The following is a 26,870-nucleotide window of genomic DNA, read 5'->3' as shown; positions in this document are numbered from 1 at the left end:
GCTCATTTATTACTCTTCTGGGTTGATATAGTTAAATCATGAGAGTTTTAATCTCAACAGTGGGCAAATTTATCTGGGTGGTAGGCTGACCCAGTAAGGTGTAGCTGAAGAAAGTGTGACCCTGGAACTGCACCCTTAGAGATTATGATTCATCTTCCCCTCACTTTCTCTGTTGCTTCTGGACTCCATAATGCAAGGGTCAAGTGTTAAAGTTTGGGGATCTTTGTTAGACCCCTGGTAATATTTTCCTGAAAACTCCCCAAAGAAACAAACAAAAAAAAAAAACCAGAAAAACAGAAAAACAGTGGGTTCTTGTCCTGAGCTAAGGATAAGTATACATAGCTCAGATGCTTACTGAAGATTTAAAGAAGTTTATTAAAAAGATAGAAATACAGAAGATAGTTCCAGCCCCATGCCATTGGAGGCTGTCCGAGCCAATTCACCACCCCAAGATACAGCACATGGACTGGACTTTTTATACCCATGACCTCCATCTTGTTTATGTAATTCTGATGTAGTAAATGTCCCTGTAAGGTTTCTCCCCTTACCCTGTAAGGCACCTCCCCCAGCAAGGTGTGGCAAGGTGTCTCCTTTTATGAAGGGCAAAGGTCAACCCCCTTCTCCATCCTTCCTAGACTATCATGTAGATCTGTCTTTAGAAAGAGGAAGCCCTAGCTCTCCTCTATTGATTTCTTAATTACTTTAGCTAGGTTAATTTACATTGGAATTGCCTTTTTCTTTTGGCAGAAACCAAGTCCTTTCTTTACCCACATCTGCTGCCATTTTGACATAATTATTTTTTGAAATATATCTATTAATAATCAGAGCTTTCTCAAATCTTCCTAGGCCATTCCCAATATTGGTACAAAAAAGTGTGCTCTTCCTCTCTCTACTTACCACCTCTGTCATTCCCTGACATCAGTATCTCCAGCCTCACAGGGAACCCTAATATCTTCAAAGAAAACTATGAGCAAATATATCTTCCTACCACTAAGTTATGTGCTTAGGTTTTTAGATTATGGCTGTGAAAATGCTGACCAATAGAGTAAGCATTTTTTTCACTTGTTGAGTGCACTTTCTCTAGATTTCTGGTAGAATTTGGAAGTTGAAGACAACAGTAACATCTTTAGTCTAGCAGACTTCTGCAAATCTCTGCTATGTTGCTTACTAAGACACTAAGTCATTAGGCAAATTAAAATGGAGACTCGCCTCCAGTTTTCCAGCCCCCTTGGAAGATGGAAAGATGCCACCACTATACATAGGATATAACATATTAAATATTGGCTCTTAGTTGTCTCTTCTGAAACTTAAAAAGAAGTCTTCATAATGCTAAGATGCAGTTGTGATATCTGATTCTCAAAAACTGAATCCCCAAAAGGAGGATCTTTGGTATATCTACCAAAGATCTCATTTGGGAAGAATGAAGAAAAATTATTGCTTTTTTTAAAGTGCATGGAATTCTTAGGTAGTCACAGCAAAGAAGGGCTCAATTTCAAAAGTTAGAATCTGAGATATAAGCATGGAGCCTTGAGATAGGAAGTCTGAATAGAGAGTGGGCTGCCCACAGGCTTTGCTGTTGGTCCCCTGGATGTTAGCTGGAGAATGTCCTTACAGGTGCCATTCCCTGGTTAGCCACAAAGGCTCACCCAAAATTCACAGTGCCTGAAATTACACCCAGCTTAACTAGTTTTTAAGTTCTTAAACTATAATTTTTTAAATTTATTTTTAAGTTTTTTATTTGTCCATTGTAGTCATGCATCATAATGGGGTAAAAGATGGTAGAGGCATCTGTATACACATTACTAATTAACATTTTTTTACATTTTTTATTTTTATGTGGAACATATTGAAAATGGCATACATTCAGACTATGCTTGGTACTTCCCCACTTCTCCTTACCCCCTCCCAACAATGAGTGTCCAGGTTAACCATGCTATATTTATATTTTTACACAAATTTGGATGTAGCTCCTTTATTAATCAACCTCAACCTTCTTCCTCTCCTATCCTTCCATTCTAGTTTTGAAGAGGTTTCTCCTCCATTGTCTGGAGTCCCTCTGGTATCCCTAATACTCTTTAAACATAAGTCTCTTCTCTTTTTGTGCTTGGCTGATCTCACTTAACATAATGTTCTGCAGGTTTTTTCATCCTCTTGCAAATGACATGATTTTGTTCTTTTTTATAGCTGAATAAAATTCCATTGTGTGTACTTTCCATAATTTTGCAATCCATTCATCTGTTGATAGAGACCTAGATTGGTTCCATAAATGGCTATTACAAATTGTGCTGCTATGAATATGGGTATGCATATGTTACTATAGTTCTCTGATTTCAACCCCTTTGGAAAGATACCCAGGAGTGGTAAAGCTGGATCATATGGTAGATCCATTCCAAGTTTTCTAAGGAATCTCTGCACTGTTCTCCATAGTGGCTGAACTAGTTTACATTCCCACCAATAGTGTAAAAGAGTTCCTCTTTCCCTGCATCCTCACCAGCATTTGTTGTTATTTCATTTCTTTTTTTAAATGAATACGTATAACATTTTTATTCTTGTCATCAGTCTCAAACAATACGCCATCACAACTATTTACACAGCATTTGCATTGTATTAGGTACTATAAGTAATCTAGAGATGGTTAAAAGTACATAGAGAATGTGTATAGGTTCTATGCAAAAACTGTGCCATTTTATATAAGGATCTTTAGCATTAGTAAACTTGGGTATTCATGGGGGTCCTGCAGCCAATCCATTATGTATTCTGAGGGATGGCTGTATTTTTCTTTCAGGTTTTTTTTTTGTTGTTTTTATTGGTGCACTGTATTCATACATCATAATGGTATAAAGAAGATACTTTTGTAGACATACATGCACACATCTCCCAGTTAGCCCCTACCCGATCACCACCCCGTTCCCTCCCATCCCTCCTTCCCATGCTTGACTTTGTAGTTGACATCTAGTTTTATAGCAATTTATCCAATATTAATGATGATAATCTCACATAACAGTTTCATTTGTCTGATACCAAGCTTTTGATGACTTAAAGATAACATTTCAATATTTCTTTTTACATTCTTTCTTACCAGAGAATATTTCTTTCTTTCTTTTTTTTTAGGTGAAATTATCATACATTTATTTATTTATTTATTTTTCAGAAAAAATCTATCCTGGTTGGACTTCCGGGAAGATGGCGACCGAGAAAAGCGGGGCTTAAGAGTCCCGCTAACAACCAATCTCCATTACCACAAAAAGAGCGCCTTTCATAGCCAGAAAACACCATCACCAGAAAAACAAAAAAACCACCAGGCTCCAGAGAGAAAGCGGACTGAGAACAGAGCTCAGGGCCACAGAGGAGACACATGCGCCCGAGGACGCGGCAGCAGCGCCATACTGCCGGCGGCAGCGGCGAACTCAACAGACGGCTACAGCAAGCCGAGGTGAGCCGATGCGGAACAGCCAGGCAGGATCTTTTGGCGCAGACAGCATTTAAAGCTCCCAGTGGCTGAGCTCAGCACACGCTGCAGGGATTCAGAGTGGAAATCAAAACCAGAGAAGAAAAAATACACCAGCCTCATGGCCGAGGGCGTAGCAGAGGCGCCATATTGCCACCGGCGGCGGCAGCAGCAGTGAATTCACCGAGTCCAGTACAGCTACATCTACGTACTCAAGAACAGTGAGTCAAATTGCGGGCCACAGAGGAGAAATCCCAGTATTGTGCCTCCTGGGTCTTGACCCAGTGAGGGAGTGGTGGTGGCAGAGATATCACACCATAGGAGAGTGTGCAACCTGTCACCCCCCATAGTTTAAAGCAGCCTGTATCGACTCCCTGGGTCGGAGACTCTGTGATACAACCCAGTAAAGGAGTAGTGGGGTCTGAGATAATACAGACTCGAGATCCAGAGCACCTTAAGTGAAGCCATAGTGACCCAAGGGAAGAACCCAGAGAAGGCACAAACCTCCGAAATCATGGGAAAGAGGAATAACACTGGAGTAATGAATGTGCACAACCCCACAACATCAGAACCCAATAAAACAGAAAATCAGAGATTTCTAGAAGATCAAATCAGGAAAATAACTGTAGAAATAATAGAGGTGCTTCGAAAAGAACTCAGAGAGAGCCAAAAAGAGATAAAGGATGCAATTAATGAAGTAAAGGCCTCAATTCAAAGCACAAACAACCGATTAGACCACATGGAGAACAGAATCTCGCTCTTAGAAGATGAGCAATCCAAAAATGAATGCATAGTTTCTAATCTAGAAAAAGATATCCAACAGCAGGAATCTGACATTGAAGAAATATGGGCCCATCTTAAGAGAGCTAACCTAAGAATAATTGGAATAGAGGAGGGAAAAGAAAGTGATACCAAAGGGATCAACAATCTCTTCAAGGAAGTAATAGCAGAAAATTTTCCAAATATAGAGCAAGAGGTTGATACACAGGTCCAGGAAACTTATAGAACTCCCTTTAGACAGGATCCGAGAAGAGGATCCCCACGCCATATAATTGTCAAAATGACCAATGTGGAAGCCAAGCAGAGAATCTTAAAGGCAACAAAAACAAAGGGCCAAGTGACATTCAGAGGCAAACCAATTAGAATCACTCCAGACTTCCCAAACCAAGTCATGAGAGTCAGAAGGGCTTGGAGTAACATATTCCAAACTCTGAAAGAAAACAACTTCCAGCCAAAAATTTTCTATCCAGCAAAACTTTCTATCAAATTAGATGGAGAAATAAGAAGCTTCCATGACAAACAGAAATTGAAGGAATTTATGTCTTCAAAACCAGCGCTAGAGAAAATACTCAAAGAGATTAACTACAAAGAAGAAATAGGTAACACTCACCAGAACCAGAGAAACAAGAGTTTCCATCCAACAGACAACTAAGATTGGTTATCTGTGGAGATTCATTATTTATGTTAGTCTTTTACCTATCTCTAAATTGTATTGTTTGCCTTTATTGTTGTTAATTTTTAGGATTTCTAGTTGGAATATTAATATACCTTCAGATATAGCATTTGGAAATATTTTATCCCATTCTATTAGTAACTGTTAACTCTGTTTACATTGTCTTTGGATATACAATATTTTCTTTTATTTTTTAGGGAGTTTGTATATTCTTCTGTTGCCTGTGCCATTGAAATCATATCCAAGAAATCACTGCCAATTTCAATGTCGTGAGGTTTTATGAACCAGATTTTCTCCTAAATGTTTATAGTCTTAAGATCTATATTTAGGTCTTTTATCTAGTTTGAGTTAATACTTGTATGTGGGATTAGGTAAGGGTCCAATTTTATTCTTTTCCATGTAATTATTATTTTTCAACAATATTTAGTTAAAAGATTATTATTTCCACCACCAAATCTTCGTGGAAACCTTGTCAAAAATAACTTGACAATATAGGGAAGAAGTTAGCTCTAGGCTTGTATTGAACTCCAATGGTCTATATATCTGCCTTTAGAACAGTACTACACTGTTTCAATTATTGTAGCTTTATATGGTTTGAAATCAGAAAATATATATCTGCTAGCTTTGTTCTTTTTCAAGATCGTTTTGGGTATCTAGAATTCATATTCCATATTAGGATAGATTTTTTTTCTGAAAAATGAATATATAAATATATGATAGTTTCACCTAAAAAAACAGAAAAAAATATGCTCTGGTAAGAAAGAAAGCAAAAAGAAATATTGAAATGTTATCTTTAAATCATCAAACGCTTGGTATCAGACAAATGAAACTGTTATGTGAGATTATCATTTTTAATTTTGGATAAATTGCTATAATACTAGATGTCAACCACTAAGCCAAGCATGGGAAGGAGGGATGGGGAGAGAATGGGGTGGGGATTGGGTGGGGGCTGACTGGGCAATGTGTGCATGTATGTCTACAAAAATTTGTATCCCACTATGATGTATGAATACAGTAAACCAATAAAATAAAATTTAAAAAAATTTAAAAAAAGAAAAAAGAAAAAAGAAAAAAAAAAGAAAAAGAAAAAGAAAAAATCTATCCTGATATGGAATATGGACTCTAGATACCCAAAACAATCTCGAAGAACAAAGCTAGAAGATGTATATTTTCTAATTTCAAACCATATAAAGCTACAATAATTGAAACAGTGTAGTACTGTTCTAAAGGCAGATATATAAACCATTGGAGTTAAATAAAAGCCTAGAGATAAATTCTTCCATATATTGTCAAGTTATTTTTGACAAGGTTTCCATGAATATTTGGTGGGGGAAATAATAATCTTTTAACTAAATATTGTGGAAAAATAATAATTATAAGAAAAAGAATAAAATTGGACCCTTACCTAACACCATATACAAACATTAACTCAATATAGATAAAAGACCTAAATATAGATCTTAACACTATAAACTTTTAGAAGAAAATCTGGGTCATAAAACCTCACAACATTGAAATTGGCAGTGATTTTTTAGATATGATTTCAATGGCACAGGCAACAAAAGGGTAAACAAACTCCCTAAAAAATAAAAAAATATTGTATATCCAAAAACAATGTAAACAGAGTTAAAAGTTACTGATAGAATGGGATAAAATATTTCCAAATGCTATATCTGAAGGTATATTAATATTCCAACTAGAAATCCTAAAAATTAGCAACAATAAAAGCAAACAATACCATTTAGAGATAGGTAAAAGACTAACCTAAGTAATGAATCTCCACAGATAACCAATCTTAGTTGTCTGTTGGATGGAAAATCTTGTTTCTCTGGTTCTGGTGAGTGTTACCTATTTCTTCTTTGTAGTTAATCTCTTTGAGTATTTTCTCTAGCACTGGTTTTGAAGACATAAATTCCTTCAGTGTCTGTTTGTCATGGAAGCTTCTTATTTCCCCATCTAATTTGATAGAAAGTTTTGCTGGTTAGGAAATTTTTGGCTGGAAGTTGTTTTCTTTCAGAGTTTGGATTATGTTACTCCAAGCCCTTCTGGCTCTCATGACTTGGTTTGGGAAGTCTGGAGTGATTCTAATTGGTTTGCCTCTGAATGTCACTTGGACCTTTTTTGTTTTTGTTGCCTTTAAGATTCTCTGCTTGGCTTCCACATTGGTCATTTTGACAATTATGTGGCATGGGGATCCTATTCTCCGATCCTGTCTACAGGGAGTTCTATAAGTTTCCTGGACCTGTGTATCAACCTCTTGCTCTATGTTTGGAAAATTTTCTGCTATTACTACCTTGAAGAGATTGTTGATCCCTTTGGTTTCCCCTTCTTTTCCCTCCTTCTATTCCAATTATTCTTAGGTTAGCTCTCTTAAAATGGACCCATATTTCTTCAATGTCAGATTCCTGCTGTCAGATATTTTTTCTAGATTAGAAACTATGTGTTCATTTTTGGAATGATCATCTTCTAAGAGCGAGATCTGTTCTCCATGTGGTCTAAAAGGTTGTTCATGCCTTGAATTGAGGTCTTTACTTCATTAATTGCATCCTTTATCTCTTTTTGGCTCTCTCTGAATTCTTTTCGAAGCACCTCTATTATTTCTACAGTTATTTTCCTGATTTGATCTTCTAGAAATCTCTGATTTTCTGTTTTATCAGGTTCTGATGTTGTGGGTTTGTGGGCATTCATTGCTCCATTGTTATTCCTCTTTTTCATGATTTTGGAAGTTTGTGCCTTCTCTGGGTTCTTCCCTTGGGTCACTACGACTTCACTTAAGGTGCTCTGGATCTCGAGTCTGTGGTATCTTGGTCCCCACTACTCCTTTACTTCATTGTATCACAAAGTCTTAGACACTGGGAGTCAATCAAGGCTGCTTTAGACCATGGGGAGTGCCAGGTTGGGCGATCTCCTATGGTGTGATATCTCTGCCACAGCCATTCCCTACTGGGTCAAGTGCCTGGGAGTACAGTACTGGGATTTCTCCTCTAGAGGCCACAATTTGACTGTTGTTGAGTGCGCAGATTGAGCTGTAGTGGACTCGGTGAATTCGCTGCTGCTGCCGCTGGTGGCAATATGGTGCCGCTGCCACGCCCTGGGCTGTGAGGCTGGCGTATTTCTTTTCTGTTTTTTGTTTGTTTGTTTGTTTGTTTGTTTGTTTGTTTGTGGGTCTGGGGATAGAACCCGGGGCATTTGATCTCCGAGCTACACCCCCTGCTCCATATTTTATTCTTTATTTTGAAACCGGGTCTCACTGAGTTTCAGAGGGCCTCACTAAGTAGCTGAGGCTGTCCTTACTAGCTGAGGCTGTCCACGAACTGTGATCCTTCAGGTCTCAGCCTCCCAAATGCTGGGATTACATGCATGTGCCACCACGCCCGGCTTCTTTTCTGTTTTTGAGCACCGCTCTGAGTCCCTGCAGGGTGTGCTGAGCCCAGCCTCTGGGAACTTTAAATGCTCCCTGAGCCAAGAAATCAGCCAAATTCCTGCCGGCAGTAAGACGCTGCTGCCGCGTCCTTGAGCGTGAGGCCGGCTTATCTCCTCTCTGGTTCTGAGCTCCGTTATGAGTTCCCCTCCTCTCTGGAGCCTGGTGCTGCAAGGGAAAATGGCACCCGCCACTTCACGCCGGGGCTTCGCCTGCAGCACTGTTGTCTGGTTTCTTTCTGGTGTCTTGTTTTTCCAGCCCTCTTTTTCTCTGTCCCTTGTAGTTACATTTTTTGTTTCTCTGCTGATGGTGTTTCCTGGCTATGAAAGGCACTGATTTTGTGGTAATAGAGATTGGTTGTTAGCAGGGCTCATAAGCCCCGCTTTTCTCCATCGCCATCTTCCCGGAAGTCTATTTGATTTCTTTATGCTTGGCACTCTGATTGGGGTTAGATGAAATCTCATCGTAGTTTTGATTTGCATCTCTCTGATAGCTAATGATGTTGAACATCTTTTCATGCTTCTATTGGCCATTTGTGTCTCTTCTGTTGTGAAGTGTCTATTCAGTTCAGTTGCCCATTTCTTGATTGGGTTGTTTTGCTAGTGTAGAGTCTTTTGAGCTCTTTGTATATTCCGAGTATTAGCCCTCTATTTGAGTGGTGGCTGTTAAAGATCTTCTCCCATTCTGTAGGCTTTCTCTTTAGGTTCTCGATAGTTTCCTTTGATGAGAAGAAACTTTTTAGTTTGATTCCACCCCATTTGTTAATTCTTGTTTAATTTCCTGAGCTTTGGAGGTCTTGTTGAGATAGTTACTGCCTGTGCCTATATGTTAGAGTTTTGAGCCAATGCTTCCTCTAATAACTTCACAGTCTCTAGTCTAACTTCTTTTTTTTTTATTGGTGCACTGTATTCATACATCATAGTGGGATACAAAAAACTTTTGTAGACATACATGCACACATCGCCCAGTCAGCCCCCACCTGATCCCCACCCCATTCCCTCCCCATCCCTCCTTCTCATGCTTGGCTTAGTGGTTGACATCTAGTATTATAGCAATTTATCCAAAATTAAAAATGATAATCTCACATAACAGTTTCATTTGTCTGATACCAAGCTTTTGATAACTTAAAGATAACATTTTAATATTTCTTTTTGCTTTTTTTCTTACCAGAGAATATTTTTTTCTTTTTTTTTTTTTTTAGGTGAAACTATCTCCCAGCACCATTTGTTGAAAAGGCTGTCTTTTCTCTAGTGTACAACATTGGCCCCTTTGTCAAAGATCAATTGACTATAGGTGTGTGGATTTGTTTCTGTATCTTTTATTCTATTCCACTGCTCAGTCTGCCTGTTGTACAAATACCATGCTCTTTTTACTACTATTTCTCTAGAGTATAATTTGAAGTCTGGGTATGTGATGCTTCCTGACTGGTTTTTATTCCTGAGGATTGCTTTGGCTATTCTGGGTCTTTTCTTTCTCCATATAAAATTCATGAGTGATTTTTCTAGGTCTATGAAGAAAGTCATTGGTATTTTAATAGGAATTACATTGAATCTATAGGTCACTTTTGGCATAATAGACATTTTGATTATATTCATTCTGTCTATCCATGAGCAAGGGAGATCTTTCCATCTTCCAAGTCTTCCTCAATTTCTTTCTTTACTGTTTTATAGTTTTTGTTGTAGGGGTCTTTTACATCTTTGGTTAGGTTTATTCCTAGGTATTTTATTGGTTTTGAGGTTATAGTGAATGGAATTGTTTTCTTTATTTCTTTCATTGTGGATTCATTGTTAGCATAAAGAAAGGCAACTGATTTCTTTAGATTGATTTTGTATCCTACTACTTTCCTGAATTGGTTAATCAGCACCACTAGTCTTTTGATTGAGTTTGTTGGATCTTCTAGATAAAGGATCATGTCATCTGCAAATGAGGATAGTTTTAATTCTTCTCTTCCTATTTGAATTCCTTTGATTTCCTTCTCTTGTCTTATTGCTGTAGCAAGAGTCTCTAGGACTATATCGAAAAGGAGTGGTGATAGTGGGCATCCTTGTCTTGTTCCTGATTTTAGAGAAAATTCTTGCAGTATTTCCCCATTCAATATGATGTTAGCTTGGGGTTTATTGTATATTGCCATAATGATGTTGAAATACATTCCTTCTATTCCAATTTTCTCCAGTGTTTTTAAGATAAATGGGTGTTGGATTTTGTCAAATGCTTTTTCAGCATCTATTGCTATTATTATGGGGTTTTTGTTCTCAGTTCTATTTATGTGGTGATTAACATGTATTGATTTGTGTATGTTGAACCACCCTTGCTTTTCTGGGATGAAACTGACTTTGTCATGGTTTACAATTCTCTTGATATGGTTTTGAATGTGTATACTAGAATTTTGTTTAGAATTTTTGCATCTATGTTCATCAAAGCTATTGGTCTGTAATTTTCCTTTTTTCCTTTTTTGAGGTATCTTTATTGGGTTTGGGGATTAATGTGATACTGACCTCATAGAAAGAATTTGGGAGACTTCCATCTCTTTCAAATTCCTGGAACAATTTGTGAAGTATTAAGATTAGTTCTTCACTAAAGGTTTTATACAATTTGGCTGGAAACCCATCAGTGCCTGAGATTTTCTTTGATGGCAAAATTTTTACTGCTGTTTCTATTTCATTGCTTGTTGTTGGTTGGTTTAGGTTTGCTATGCCCTCTTAGTTCAGTTTGGGTAGGTTATATGTGCTTAGAAATCTGTTGATTTCTTCCATGGTTTCCAGTCTATTGGAGTATAAATTTTCAAAATACATTCTGATAGGTCGGGTGTGGTGGTGCACACTTGTAATCCCAGTGCGTGGGAGGATAAGACAGGAGAATTGCACAGTTTCGAAGCCAACCTCAGCTACTTAGGCTCTCAGCAACCTAGTGAGACCCTGTTTCCAAATAAAATTATAAAATAGGTCAGGGGTGTAGCTCAGAGATAGAAAAGCCCCTAGTTCCACCCCCACCACACCAAAAAAATAAAAAAAAGGTCAAGTATGAAAGGTTTTTCCGGGCGTGGTGGCGCACACTTGTAATCCCTGTGCTTGGGAGGCTGAGACAGGAGGATCGCACAGGTTCAAAGCCAGCCTCAGCTACTTAGTGAGGCTCTCAGCAACTTAGTGAGACCTTGTTTCCAAATAAAGTATAAATAGGTCTGGGAGTATAGCCCAGAGGTAGAAAGCCTCTGGGTTCCACCCCAGTACCACCAAAAAAAAAAAAGTTTCTGATAATCCTTTGATTTTCCTAACTTTCTGTGGTAATGTCTCTTTTTTCATTTCTGATTTTAATAATTAGAGTTGATTATCTCTTTCTTTTGGTTAGGTTGGCTAGGGGTTTGTCAATCTTATTAATCTTTTCAAAGAACCAGCTTTTTGTTTTGTTGATTCTTTTAATTGTTTTATTTTTTGTTCTCTATTTCATTTATTTTTGCTCTGACTTTAATAATTTTCTGCCTTCTGATGGCTTTGAGATTACACTGTTGCAGTCTTTCTGGGTCTTTGAGATGTGGCATTAGGTTGTTTACTTGGCAACTCTCTGTTCTTCTTATGTGGGCAATCAATGCTATCAACTTTCCTCTTAACACTGCCTTCAAAGTGTCCCATAAAGTTTGGTAAGTTGTTCCTACATTTTTATTTAATTCCAGAAATTTCTTTATTTCTCCCCTAATTTCTAATCTTACCCACTTGACATTCAATAGTGTATCATTCAATCTCCATGCATTTAAATAGTTTTGGGGTGGGGTTTCCTGTTGATGATTTCTACTTTCATTCCATTATGGTCTAAAATGAGGCAGGGAATTATACTACATCTTTTGAAATTGCCTGATTTGTGGCCCTGGATGTGATCTATTTTGGAGAAGGTTCCATGGGCTGCTGAGAAGAATATGTATTCTGTTGTTCCTGGTTGAAATATTCTGTATATGTCTATTAGCTCCATTTGGCTTATAGTTTTCTTTAGTTCTAAAGAATCTTTAGTCATGTTTTGCCTTAAAGATCGATCTAGTGGTGTGAGAGGTGTATTGAAATCTCCCAATATTATTCTATTTGGGTCTATTTTAGATCTGATGTCCTGGTGGGTTTGTTTTACAAATGTGGATGCCCCCACATTTCGGCATAAACATTTACTATCAATATATCTTCTTGGTGAATTGATTCCTTTAATAAAAGGAAGTGTCCTCCTTTGTCTCTTCTGATATGTTTTAGCTTAAAGTCTGTTTTGCTGGATATCAGTATTGCTATTCCTGCCCATTTTGGTCTCCATTAGCATGGTATATATTTTTATATCCTTTCACTTTCAGTCTTTGAATGCCTTTGTCTGTAAGGTGAGTTTCTTGAAAACAGCATATATTTGGATTATGTTTTTTAATCCACATTGCCACTCTATGTATTTTGACTGGTGAGTTAAGTCCTTTGACATTCAGAATTATTATTGAAATATGATTTTTGTTTCCTGTCAAATTGTGTTCTGTCTTCTGTTTGGTATCCTGTTATTTCTTCTTTACTTAGATGCCTGACTGATCACCTTCATCTCTTCTCTGGTTCTGAAGTCTGCTTCTTTTTTCTTCTTTATGGTTTATTTCTTTAAGTATTTTCTCTAGTATTGGCTTTGAATTCATGAATTTTTTGAAGTTCTGCTTATCTTGAACACTTTTGTTTCTCCATCAATTTTGAATAACAGTTTTTCTGGATATAGCAATTTTGGTTGGAAGTTATTTTCTTCCAGGGTCTGGATCACATCATACCAGTCACTCCTGGCATTCATGACTTGGATTGAAAATGCTGGGGTTGTTTTTATTGTTTTGCCCCTATTTGTCACCCATCCTTCTGTTCTCACTGCTTTTAACAATCTTTCCTTGGTCTCTATGTTGGTCATTTTGACTATTATGTGGTGTGGGGAGGTCCTTCTTTGATTTTGTCTTAATGGCATTCTGTATGTCTCCTGGACATGAAGATCCAAGTCTCTTTCCATGTTTGGAAAATTCTCTGAAATTACTGGTGACCCCGAAGGCCTGTGAACAGAGCCCCAGTAAAAACGTGCCAGGCTCTGGGTGAGGCCACACACAGTTTCTGAAAGCCTGAAACAAGTGAACTTTCTACCATGGAGCTACATTTTGAATGATGGAAGTAAACCAATCTTTGAAACTATAAGAAGCAAAATACTGAGTTCAAACAATACCCACCTTGAGGTATCTAAGAAGAGTTCCCAAAAAAGGCAGAGGCTTTGGTCCAGGAATTCCCAGCTTTGTAAAAAGGCCATGTGTATAGGTCCCATATCTACACGGAGAAAGATAAAGCCAGGTCACAGAGATTGTGAGTCTTCATTTTGTGGACTCACAAGTAATAGACACAAGACTTGAGACATTAAAGCCAGGGAGGTGAAGGGTAGACAATAAATAACTAAAAAAAAACCTTAACACCTAAAAAATAAATAAATAAATAAATAAAAATAAAAATAATAAAAAATAAATTAATTAAATAAAAATAAAATAAATTAAATTTAAAAATTTAAAAAAAATTTAAGAGATGTCAGCAGTGGACTTCCGGGAAGATGGCGATGGAGGAAAGCGGCACTTACAAGTCCCACTAACAATCCAACTATACTACCACAAAACCAGCTCCTTTCAGAGCCAGAAAACACCACGAGCAAAGAAATAAAAACGGGAACATCTAAAGCTCACAAGGGCCGGGCACAGCACAACTGGCAAGGACTCAGAGTGGAGCTCAAAACCAGAGAAGAAATACGCCGCATCACGGCCGAGGGCATGGCAGTGGTGCCATATTGCCAGTGGCGGCAGCAGCGAATCCACCGAGTTCACTACAGCTCCATCAGCGCACTCAACAACCGTGAGTCAAATTGCGGCCCCTAGGGGAGAAATCCCAGTACTGCACTCCCAGGGACTTGCGCAGATAGTCTCCCTGGGTCGAATAATTTAGCAGTGCAGCCCAGTGGGGGAGTGGCACTGGCAGAGATATCATACCATAGTCACAACTCCCCACTGGAGAACGCCCAACTTGGCACCCCCCACGGTCTAAGCAGCCTTGATTGACTCCCTGGGTCTGAGACTTTGTGATACAACCCAGTAAAGGAGTAGTGGTGACTGAGATACCACAGACTCGAGATCGAAAGCACCTAAAGTGAACTCATAGTGACTCAGGGAAGAACCCAGAGAAGGCACAAACTTCCAAAATCATGGGAAAGAGAAATAACAATGGAGCAGTGAATGCAAACACCCCAAAACATTAGAATCTGATAACACAGAAATCCAAAGATCTCTAGAAGATCAAATTAGGAAAATAACTTTAGAAATAATAGAGGGCTTTCGAAAAGAATTTAGAGAGAGTCAAAAAGAGATAAAGGATGCAATTAATGAAGTAAAGGCTTCAGTTCAAAGTATAAACAACAGATTAGACCACATGGAGAATAGAATCTCGCTTCTTGAAGATGATCATTCTAAAAATGAACGCATAGTTTCTAATTTAGAAAAAAAAACCCGACAGCAGGAATCTGACATTGAAGAAATATGGGCCCATTTCAAGAGAGCTAACCTAAGAATAATTGGAATAGAGGGAAAAGAAGGTGAAACCAAAGGGATCAACAATCTCTTCAAGGAAGTAATAGCAGAAAATTTTCCAAACATAGAGCAAGAAGTCGATACACAGGTCCAGGAAACTTATAGAACTCCCTTTAGACAGGATCAGAGAAGAGGATCCCCACGCCACATAATTGTCAAAATGACTAATGTGGAAGCCAAGGAGAGAATCTTAAAGGCAACAAAAACAAAAGGCCACGTGACATACAGAGGCAAACCAATTAGAATCACTCCAGACTTCCCAAACCAAGTCATGAGAGCCAGAAGGGCTTGGAGTAACATAGTCCAAACTCTGAAAGAAAACAACTTCCAGCCAAAAATTTTCTACCCAGCAAAACTATCCATCAAATTAGATGGGGAAATAAGAAGCTTCCATGACAAACAGCAACTGAAGGAATTTATGTCTTCAAAACCAGCGCTAGAGAAAAATACTCAAGGAGATTAACTGAAAAGAGGAAATGGGTAATACACGCCAGAACCAAAGAAACAAGAATTCCCATCCAGCAGACAACTAAGCAAATAGAATAAACAGTATCTCAAACAGAAATAAGATCTTAACATGTTGGGAATTAAAAATTATCTCTCTATAATCACACTGAAAGTAAACAGCCTCAACTCCCCAATAAAAAGACATAAAGTGGCAAAATGGATTAAAAGCCAGAATCCATCCATCTGCTGCTTATAAGAAACACACCTTACAAGTAAAGATAGGAACAAACTCAAGGTAAAGGGCTGGAGCAAGGTAATCCATGCTAATGGTACTCGAAGACAAGCAGGAGTAGCAACTATGATATCAGACAAGTTAGACTTCAAACCCAAACTTATTAGAAGAGACAAAGAAGGTCACATTTTACTGGTAAAAGGAATAGTCCAACAAGAGGAAATAACAATAATCAACATCTATGCCCCAAACATAGGGGCAGCTACTTTCATAAATCAAACTCTTAGTGATATGAAGTCACACATAAATCTCAACACAATAATACTGGGAGACTTCAACACACCTCTCACAATACTAGACCGATCTTCCAGACAAAGGGTCAGTAAAGATGTCTCAGAACTAAAGAACACCATTAACCAAATGGACCTGTTGGACACATATAGAATATTTCACCCAACTACAGCAGAGTTTACATTTTTCTCAGCTGCTCACAGAACCTTCTCCAAAATAGATCACATCCTGGGACACAAAATGAGCACTAGCAAATTTAAAAAATGTTACATACTTCCCTGTGTTATTTCAGACCATAATGGAATGAAACTAGAAATCAACTATAAGAAGACACAGAGAAACAACATAAACATGTGGAGACTGAACACCACACTTTTGAATGAAGAATGGGTCATAGAAGATGTAAGAGGTGAAATCAAAAAATTTCTAGAAACAAATGAAAATAAAGAAACAACATATCAAAACCTCTGGGACACTTTGAAGGCAGTATTAAGAGGAAAATTTATAGCACTGAGTGCTCACATAAGAAAAACAGAATATCTTCAAATAAATAGCCTTATGACACACCTCAAAGCCCTTGAAAAGCAGGAACAATTGAACCCCAAAGCCAGCAGAAGACGGGAAATTATTAAAATTAGAGCAGAAATTAACGAAATAGAGAATAAAAAAACAATACAGAAAATCAACAAAACCAAAAGCTGGTTTCTTGAAAAAATTAACAAGATTGATAAACCACTAGCCAACCTAACTAAAAAAAGAGAATCAACCCAAATTATGAAGATAAGGGATGAAAAAGGAGACATTACTACTGACAGCATAGAAATCCAGAGGATTATCAGAAACTACTTTGAAAAACTATACTCCAACAAAATGGAAAATCTGGAGGAAATCGACAACTTCCTAGATAAATACAACCTTCCTAAACTGAGTCAAGAAGATATAGAACACTTAAACCAACCAATAACAATCAAAGAGATTGAAATAGCAATAAAGAGCTTACCATCAAAGAAAAGCCCAGGACCAGATGGTTTCCCAAGTGAATTCTATAAAACCTTTATAGGAGAACTAATCCCAATACTACTCAAACTATTTTGGGAAATAGAAAAAACTGGGACTCTCCCAAATACATTCTATGAAGCCAACATCACACTAATACCCAAACCGAATAAAGACAGTTCAAGGAAGGAAAACTACAGGCCTATATCTCTGATGAACTTGGATGCAAAACTATTAAACAAAATACTAGCAACACGTATTCAAAACCACATCAAGAAAATCATTCACCATGACCAGGTAGGGTTCATCCCAGGGATGCAAGGCTGGTTCAATATACGAAAATCAATCCATGTAATTCATCATATAAACAGAATCAAAGACAAAAACTACATGATCATCTCAATAGATGCTGAAAAAGCATTTGATAAAATTCAACATCCATTTATGATAAAAACACTGCAGAGAATTGGAATAGAAGGAACATATCTCAACATTATTAAGGCAATCTACAACAAGCCCACTGCCAGCATCATATTAAATGGGGAAAAACTTCAAGAATTTCCCCTAAAAACTGGAACGAGACAAGGATGTCCACTATCACCACTTCTCTTCAATATAGTACTAGAGACTCTAGCCAGAGCAATAAGGCAAGAAAAGGAAATCAAAGGAGTACAAATAGGAAAAGAAGAACTTAAGCTTTCACTATTTGCAGATGACATGATACTATATTTAGAAAACCCAACAAACTCAACCAAAAGGCTTATAGAACTGATCAACAAATTCAGCAAGGTATCTGGATACAAAATCAATCTTAAAAAATCAGAAGCTTTCCTGTACACCAACCATAAATCCACTGAAAAAGAAATTCAGAAAATACTTCGACTTGGGATCTCCCACAAAAAAATAAAATACCAAGGAGGTAAAAGATCTCTACAAAGAAAATTATAAAACACTGAAAAAAGAAATCGAAGAAGATCTTAGAAGATGGAAAGACCTTCCATGTTCATGGATTGGCAGAATAAATATCATTAAAATGGCCATCCTCCCAAAAGTGATCTACAGATTTAATGCAATGCCCATTAAACTACCAAGATCATTCCTCACAGACATAGAAAAATCAGTCCTTAAATTTATCTGGAATAACACAAAGCCCAGAATAGCCAAGGTAGTTCTCAGCAACAAAAACCACGCAGGAGGAATCACAATACCTGACTTTATACTACAAAGCCATTGTAATAAAAACAGCATGGTACTGGCAAAAGAACAGATATATAGACCAATGGAGCAGAATAGAAGACCCAGAAACAAGTCCACACACTTTCAGCCAATTGATTTTTGACAAAGAGGCCAAAAACATACACTGGAAAAAAGATAGCCTCTTCAACAAATGGTGTTGGCAAAACTGGTTAACCATATGCAGAAAATTGGATGTTAATCCCACTTTTTCACCCTGTACAAAAGTCAATTCACGATGGATCAAAGACTTGGAAATTAAACCAGAGACTTTGAAGCTCCTTGAAGAGGGCATAGGTCCAACACTACAACACATAGGCACAGACAAACATTTCCTCAACAAGACCCCAAAGGCACAACAAATTAAAAGGAGAATCAATACATGGGATTGCATGAAACTGAAGAGCTTCTGTTCAGCAAAGGAAACTATCAAGAATCTCAATCGAGAGCCAACAGAATGGGAGAAGATTTTTGCCACCTACACCACTGATAGAGAAATAATATCTAGAATATACAGAGAACTCAAGAAACGCAACACTAAGAAAACAAAGCATCCAATAACAAAATGGGCAAATGAACTAAATAGACACTTCACAAAAGAAGAAATTCAAATGGCCAATAAATGCATGAAAAAATGCTCAACATCACTGGCAATCAGAGAGATGCGAATCAAAACTACTCTGAGATTTCACCTAACTCCAACTAGAATGGCCATCATTCAAAACACAAACAACAACAGATGCTGGCGAGGATGTGGAGAAGTGGAAACTCTAAGACATTGTTGGTGGGATTGCAGATTAGTGCAACCACTTTGGAAAACAGTATGGAGAATCCTCAGAAGAATGGGAACAAATCTACCATTTGATCCAGCAATACCACTGTTGGGTATTTACCCAAAAGAAAAGAAACCAAACTACCAAACTAATGCATGTGTATCTATGTTCATAGCTGCACAATTCACCATAGCCAAACTATGGAACCAGCCAAGATGTCCATCAACAGATGAATGGATTACAAAACTGTGGGATATGTACACAATGGAATTTTACTCAGCCATCAAAAAAAACTCAATTACATCATTTTCAGGGAAATGGATGGAACTGGAGGACATTATGCTAAGTGAGATTAGTCAGGCACAAAAAATAAGAAATCAGATGCTTTCCCTAATATGTGAGAGTTAGGGAGAAATGGGTCATAGGAGGAACTCTTGGAAGAGGATCAGTAACTTTTAACTCTGTTTACATTGTCTTTGGATATACAATATGTTTTTTTACTTTTTAGGGAGTTTATTTACTCTTTTGTTGCCTGTGCCATTGAAATCATATCCAAGAAATCACTTCCAACTTCAATGTTGTGAGGTTTTATGACCCAGATTTTCTTCTAAAAGCTTATAGTATTAAGATTTATATTTAGGTCTTTTATCTATTTTGAGTTAATATTTGTATATGTGTTAGGTAAGGGTCCAATTTTATTCTTTTTCATTTATTATTATTTTTCAACAATATTTAGTTAAAAGACTAGTATTTCCTCCACCAAAAGTTCATGGAAACCTTGTCAAAAATAACTTGACAATGTATGGAAGAATTTATCTCTAGGCTTTTATTTAGCTCCAATGGTTTATATATCTGCCTTTAGAACAGTACTACACTGTTTCAATTATTGTAGCTTTATATGGTTTGAAATCAGAAAATATACATCTTCTAGCTTTGTTCTTCTTTGAGACTGTTTTGGGTATCTAGAGTCCATATTCCATATCAGGATAGATTTTTTCTGAAAAATAAATAAATAAATGTATGATAGTTTCACCTAAAAAAAAAAGAAAAAAATATTCTCTGGTAAGAAAGAAAGCAAAAAGAAATATTGAAATGTTATCTTTAAGTCATCAAAAGTTTGGTACCAGACAAATGAAACTGTTATGTGAGAATATCAATGTTAATATTGTATAAATTGCTATAATACTAGATGTCAACCAGTAAGCCAAGCGTGGGAAGGAGGGATGTGGAGGGAATGGGGTGGGGATCGTGGTAGGGGCTACCTGGGCGAAATGTGCATGTATGTCTACAAAAGTATTTTCTTTATACCACTATGATGTATGAATACATTGCACCAATAAAAAATAAATTAAAAAATATGCAAAAAAAAATAAAATAAAAAATAAAAAAATAAAAAAATAAAAATAAATTTAAAAAATAAAAATAAAAATAAATTTTTAAAAATTAAAAAATTTTAAAAACCCTAACACCAGTAATCAATCATTCACCAGCACATTTTCCACCTCCACTGAGAAAACTCCAAACATTCACTCTGACGAAAAGCAGCTGAGTTATTTGGGCTTCTAATATTAAGCTGAATAATTGATTACATATAGATATAGATATAGATATATAGATATATCACATATATAATTAATTATATGTATGTAATATCTATTTTTATATATTAATTATATACTAAACATATATATTTATTATATATCATAATTATAACTATATATTTATAATTATATATAATTAACATATAATTGATATATAATTATAATATATTTATTATTTATTATATATTATATATTATATATATTTATATTATATATATTCAAGAGACTCAACCTGAAAATTTTTGAAAGGCATTTTATTTGATTATGGCACTTTAGAAAACTGTCCCTTCCACAAAGTAGGGATTTACATTTTGGTTTGGAAAGAGATTTTTTTCCCCCTTCTACTCCAATGGTAAGATTTTGTAAAAGTGCACCAACTCAATGAAACAGGGTCATGAATACACAACCATAACATTGCACTTGCAGGTTGTTTCAAGCTTTTTTATTTCCTTTTGTTTAAGACATATACCTTTATTAGGATATAGTGCTTCTTTAATTTGCCTTCCCAGAAAGAGTGGGAGGATGGTCACCATGTTCTTTTTCCATTGAACAACAACTGCAATCAAAGCTCCCATTGGCTTCAGAGAAAGAGTAATGCATTTCAAAGACACCCAGATCTCTATAAAAAAAAAACTCTTGTTGACCCCAGCTACAGGAAAGGATGATTTCCTATAAATTCCTTGAGTGACACTGTGATGAGGTTTGAATAACTCAGAAATCATATCTAGTCCATTCAACTCCTTACTGAATAATTTTCTAAAACTGATAATGTTCAACTGCCAGGCATACTCTTCTTTACTGAGATGGTCAGTCATAAAGCAGTGTGTTCCCTGCTTCTACCCATCAACTCTCTCTGCAGGAGAACCCATTAAGGCTGTTTTCCGAGGAAGGTCTACTTGCTCCATATCTTTGATGTGTCATGTCCTGATCACCAGAGTTGTAGCTTCTGGATGATGCAAACAACCCTGCTTCTGTGTGGCTTACAGATGGCTGACTAAGTAGAGAAGAGAGACTGAAGTAAGAGGCTGACAACAGCCATGTTAAGCTTGCAGATGCTATTCACACATGTTAACTTCATAGTGGCAAATGGGAAATTATGGCTGAATAATATGGTATGTATAAATGGTTTGACATTGCATAAGAGTGCTTTCAACTACAAGAGAGGGGCCTACCAAAGTTCAGATTATTTCCTGTTTATAGGAATATATGCATTAGGAAACATAAAATATGTAACATTTTTTACAGTTGAATTAACAACTTGTTTCTTCTTTAGAGGTAAATTTTAATACAATGTGGTTTGCAATAGTCTATATAAATATAGTATAACTCATAAAATGTCATAAAATGAAACTAAAAATTTCATGACAGGAGTTGTTTATAGATCCTCAGGGGCACCTCTACAAGGCCAAGCTGTGGAGTGAGGTTCCTCCCCAAGATTTCTGCCAGATATTCTCTGCTCTAAAACATTATCATTTAGAGGTAAATAGTTTTGCATATTACTGGGTAAAGAAATACAGTTTTAGGATGGGAGATAGATGCAAAGGTCACAGAAAAGGGAGAAGAGTAGAATCTAAGCCTCTGATGAAGTCTGGGGAGCAGCAAGGAGCCTCGCGTGAGCCTTGCTGAGGGTGGGTGGGAAGGAAGCTGGAAATGCCCACATTCACAGCGCAGAAACTTCCACATGTCTCTTCAAGCAGACAGAACACAGAAGACAAAAATACTGAGACAAAACCCCAAATAATTCAGCTGTCCTAGAATTCCAAAGGTTTGGAAAGATGGTGAGTTTCCCACTGGACTTAGTGGTCAGTTGTTGTAATCTGTATCTGCTGGACTCTGGTACATTTCTCTAGGTCCCAACTTAGATTATCCCCAGGATCAAACCTTGTCAGTTATTCTCCTATGCACAGGAATAGTTAGTGGGTGTGAGCAGAAGGATGAGCTCTGGGTATATGCCTTAAGAGTTTGAAGCATCTTCCCTTCCAGCATATGTTTTGATCTTCTAAATCAGATGACAGAAAGAGAACCCTGGTGTGTACTCCAACTCCTGAGTTAAAGGGGAAGATCATGGTCAGTTACTCACATGTAGAAGAGCAGCAGGCTGATAGCCAGGAGAAGCCAGGATTCCATGGAAAAGTTGAAAATCAGATTCATCACTGCTTTCTTTCACCAATTCTCTCCTTGAGATTATCTTTCAAATGGTGTCCTGTACTTTTTAGGGCTAAACCTGCACAGTAGCCAGTATCTGCCCAGCTGTGATCCAGAGAGGGCAGCCTGGTAGCTTTATGGTCTTAGAAAGGAGGTGGTGCTGTGACTGCAGCCAATAGAAGGGCCACCTTTGTATTATCTGGAATTGAATAATACATGTGTCCTTTGTACTTTGGCAAAAAATCATGTACAACAAAGCTCTGACCTTTTCAGAAAACATACTTCTCTGCTAAATCAAAGAGAAACTCTATTAGTGTTATCATAACCCAAGGACTATTTCATGCTTACCAGAAATTCAACTAAAGCTTTTGGCAATAAATTTCCTCTAACTTGTGTTGGCCTTGTAGCTACTCTCATTCACAAATACTTGAATTTGATCTCATAAACTACATCTACACATCCTTAACAATGCAGCTTCCTCTCTCTAGAATGACCCTGTGCCCTGTGGAAGACTTAATCCTCCTTCAAGATTCAGATCTGACACAAAACTAGTTGAGACTGCCCTCACCGATTGTCTCCAACAAGTAAAACCAGTTCATCCTCTGGCCAAATTCTATCCACAGCACACATTTACAAGAGTGAGCTCTCTACTCTGTCTCTGTTGGTGGTTTCCATGCTGAAACTGTCAAAAAATAGTCTGGATATTATTCATTGTTATTTCCTTACTAACTAGCAGAATACTTTACAGAGAGTGGGCATCTACTGGGCAAGTTTGGTAGCATCAGGTGCCTTTGCTGAGCCTCTGTGTGTCCTCCCCTATGAGTGCTTGATGAACACTCCATCTTCCCAGTGTTAGAACAACAAAATGGATCACTAGTGTCTTGGCCACCATCGTGGCACATTCAGGCAGATCCACCAGGACCTGTTGGGAAGCACATATGACTCCATAATTATGATACCAGAATTTTCCTTTAATGTAGAATAGAGCTCTTGAATTCTAATTTTTTGATGAATGGATGATTACTCAACTAGGTGGAGAAAACCCTGGGAACCAGGTCCTAATCAGTAGTATACTAGCTATCTGTGTCACCTTTGAGCCTCCACTACATTTCTGATGGCAAACACCCAATGACTGATTACTTGAAAAACAAACAGGTTCATCATTCTGTCTAATGTTCTGCATAATCTTTACCTGAAAAGTTGAGGATTGCATGCAAAAAGCATCACATTTATTTTAAAGGAACATAAATAGAAGACATTTATGATGCCCTTGCACATTTTTTTGGTGGAACTGGGGTTCCAGGAAGCCTTTCTACCTCTGGGCTACACTCCCAGACCTATATTTTTATATTTTTATTTAGAAACAGGGTCCCTTAAGCCAGCGTGGCTGGCTTCAAACCTGTGCGATCCTCCTGTCTCCACCTCCCAAGCGTGGGGATTACGAGCATGTGCCACCACGCCCGGCTGTACATGTCTTTTTTTCACTTTACTCTTTCTCATCATTGTCAGCTCCCCTGCACAAAGTGATATGTTGTGCATAACTCACAGTTCAAGAAGTCAAGCACCTACTCCACATTGGAAGTTGGCAATGAATTGTGCATGCCCTTCTGTGACATCTTTTAAATTTATATTTTGTGTGAGCTCAATTAGTACTTTGATTGGTACGATCAGGATACACCAAGGTTACTTATCACAATCACCATTTCTTCCCATATTTATGGCTTCTAATTCTCTGGGACTGCCAGACATTGACCTGATTAGGGGGATGTCTCAGTGGCAAATTTATTAATTCACATCCTTCTAAACTTCCTCCATTCTCTACTTGGGAGTTTGGGGCACAGCCTGAAATGTCTAATGTTATAGTTTGTCACATTGAATAGAAGCTTTCTCAATAAGCTACACACTATACTCCATCCATGCCACTTTAAAGTATAAAAAACAAAGGCATCTATTCATTCATGAACTGATTCAAAGCCAATCTCATGAATATCTCATAAACAGGGGAAATACATCAACAGGTTCAGATGGATATTTACCTATGATATACATATGTAATCTCTATTAAGGTGGAACTCTGAAGATAGGTAGCTAAGGAAAGAAGTTGCAGTCGGCTTGAATATCAACAAAAAATGTAAGGAGGACTCAGAAACAATCACCATAGAATCAAAAACTCAGAAATTCCAATGCATTTCTAACTTCTTATCTGACCAACATCTATTGATCAAACTGCAACAGCAAATTCATTGAATTCTATCTCTGTTATCCTCATGTTTATTTCCCTCGTGAGTTCTTCCTTGGTCTTCCAGAACTAAGAATCCATCTCTTAATGTGGAAATATTAAGAGTATTTTTATGCAGAACATTACTTTGTGTCTCCAACCAGGAGGTTCATAGGATACATTCAAACAAGGAAAGGTCAGAGTACCATCTCATCGCTTTTGATATTTTAATTGCCTCACCTAAACCCTAAGGCTTCTCTATTATTTTGGAAACCAAACCTATGTGGAAGTGTAAATGCTTTCTCTTTCCTCCAAAATATCTCAGGCTCTTGGCACAGTGGTTTAAAAAAAAAAAAGCAGTAACTAGCATTGTCTAAAGAAAAAAAAAAGCCATATCATGTCAAAACCAATTGCAACTGTCTTGCACTGCAGAGAACAACAACAAAACACATGTTCTTCCTGTCATTTAATTCCACAAAACAAACATCTTCTAACACAGAGTAACAGTTGTAACAGAGCAACAGTAACAGTTGTGTTGAACGTGCCTGAAGATACTATGTGTTGAGAGAGCATCTAAACCACCCCTTGTCTTACATCCACTCATTAAGTAGGGAAGCACTCACCATGACCTTTCAAAGCTCTGCCCTAAGTGCTGAAGTTCAAAGTTGACTATGGTTCAGGTGATATTCTAGTTGATGATAAAAACAAATAAACAGCTGGGCGTGGTGGCACACGCTTGTAATCCCCGTGCTTGGGAGGCAGAGACAGGAGGATCTCGCAGGTTCGAAGTGAGCCGCACTGGCTTAAGAGACCCTGTTTCCACATAAAAACGTATAAAAATAGGTCTGGGAGTGTAGCCAGAGGTAGAAGGGCTTCCAGGAACCCCAGTACCACCAATATAAACAAAAAATAAACAAATAAACAGATTGCTACAGCACAACAATAACACAAGTATCACAAATCTCCTTTAGAATATTAAATGTCTTAGTTTCTGTCTCCTTGTGCTTTACAAAGATTTAAAGTGTGCTGTGTAATAATATTCATGAGGCATTAGACACTTATCAACAGAAATGTACATCTATTCAGGAACTCAGTGATATAAAGATGATTATGTGTCTAATTTTTCTGTCCCTTATATTGTTAATCCAAGTTTCATGTCTTTTGGGAAGCCTTTTCTGCCTTCCACTGCTGGAGCAAGTTGTACTTGTTGTAGGAATGCAACATTTCATTGCAATTATTTGAATATTAGATTCAAGCTTTAAAATTCATTATCTTCATTATAAATTTTTAAGTGAAACCAGATATTTTGTTTAACTCAACTACCAAGAGTTCATCCTTCTCATTAGGATTAAACTAGATATTGACAAGTTGAGGGACAATTGTGGAATCTAGTGGAATCTTCTTTGGTTGCTGGCACAGGGGAATAACCATTTCCTATGGGCCTCCTGATGGTAAGTCCCAGGACATTTTCTCCTGATATTAGAGGAGGTGGGTAGCTGGAAATAGTGTCATTGCAAGATGGTTAGACGGTGTGCCTGCTGTGCTCAGAACATGTACTGAAGGTTAAATGCAGGATAGTCAGAATCCTCATACTAACACAGTTTAACAGGGAGCAAGGGCTGAAACACTGAGCAAACAAGTACATGATAAATATTGAATGAACTGCAAATTGAACTGCAAATAAATGTTGTAAAGTAAAAGAAATCTTAACTGAAAAGTACCAGAAGGATTTGAACAAATCACCATTTCTTCTCTCATTCAAATCTCATTTTTAAAAAGTATGAAGACAACATAATGAAGGGGACTTGCAGGATGGGAAGTGGAAGGCCTTCGGCATGCCTGGACCTCTTCTGTCATCTGTACATTAGAAAATAGGACAAGAATTGACCAAAAAGGCCAAGGTTCTCCTTATCCCAATCACAAGACCCTCAGGACTTCCTGCCTTTCTAAAACCTCTGTGCCTCTGTAACTTTCTAAGACAACCACATCCTCCTCATTATTTTCCTTGTCTTTCACA

General features: G+C 37.4%; 1 protein-coding gene across 1 annotated transcript in view; it reads right to left on the bottom strand.

The window, feature by feature from the left end:
• LOC308268737 (cytochrome P450 3A2-like) overlaps positions 1 to 13,612 on the bottom strand; it is a gene marked incomplete at its 3' end in the record, with an annotated part of 78,396 nt that extends 64,784 nt beyond the window's left edge. The window contains exon 1 of the mRNA XM_080703845.1: positions 13,526 to 13,612. The remainder of the gene's footprint in view (positions 1 to 13,525) is intronic.
• Between the last annotated feature and the right edge of the window lie 13,258 nt (positions 13,613 to 26,870).

The sequence above is a fragment of the Muscardinus avellanarius genome, assembly GCF_963383645.1.
Source record: "Muscardinus avellanarius genome assembly, chromosome: 10".
In the NCBI taxonomy this organism is placed as follows: domain Eukaryota; kingdom Metazoa; phylum Chordata; class Mammalia; order Rodentia; family Gliridae; genus Muscardinus; species Muscardinus avellanarius.
Note: the sequence above shows the minus strand (reverse complement) of the source record. Positions and strands in the feature narration are given on the sequence as shown.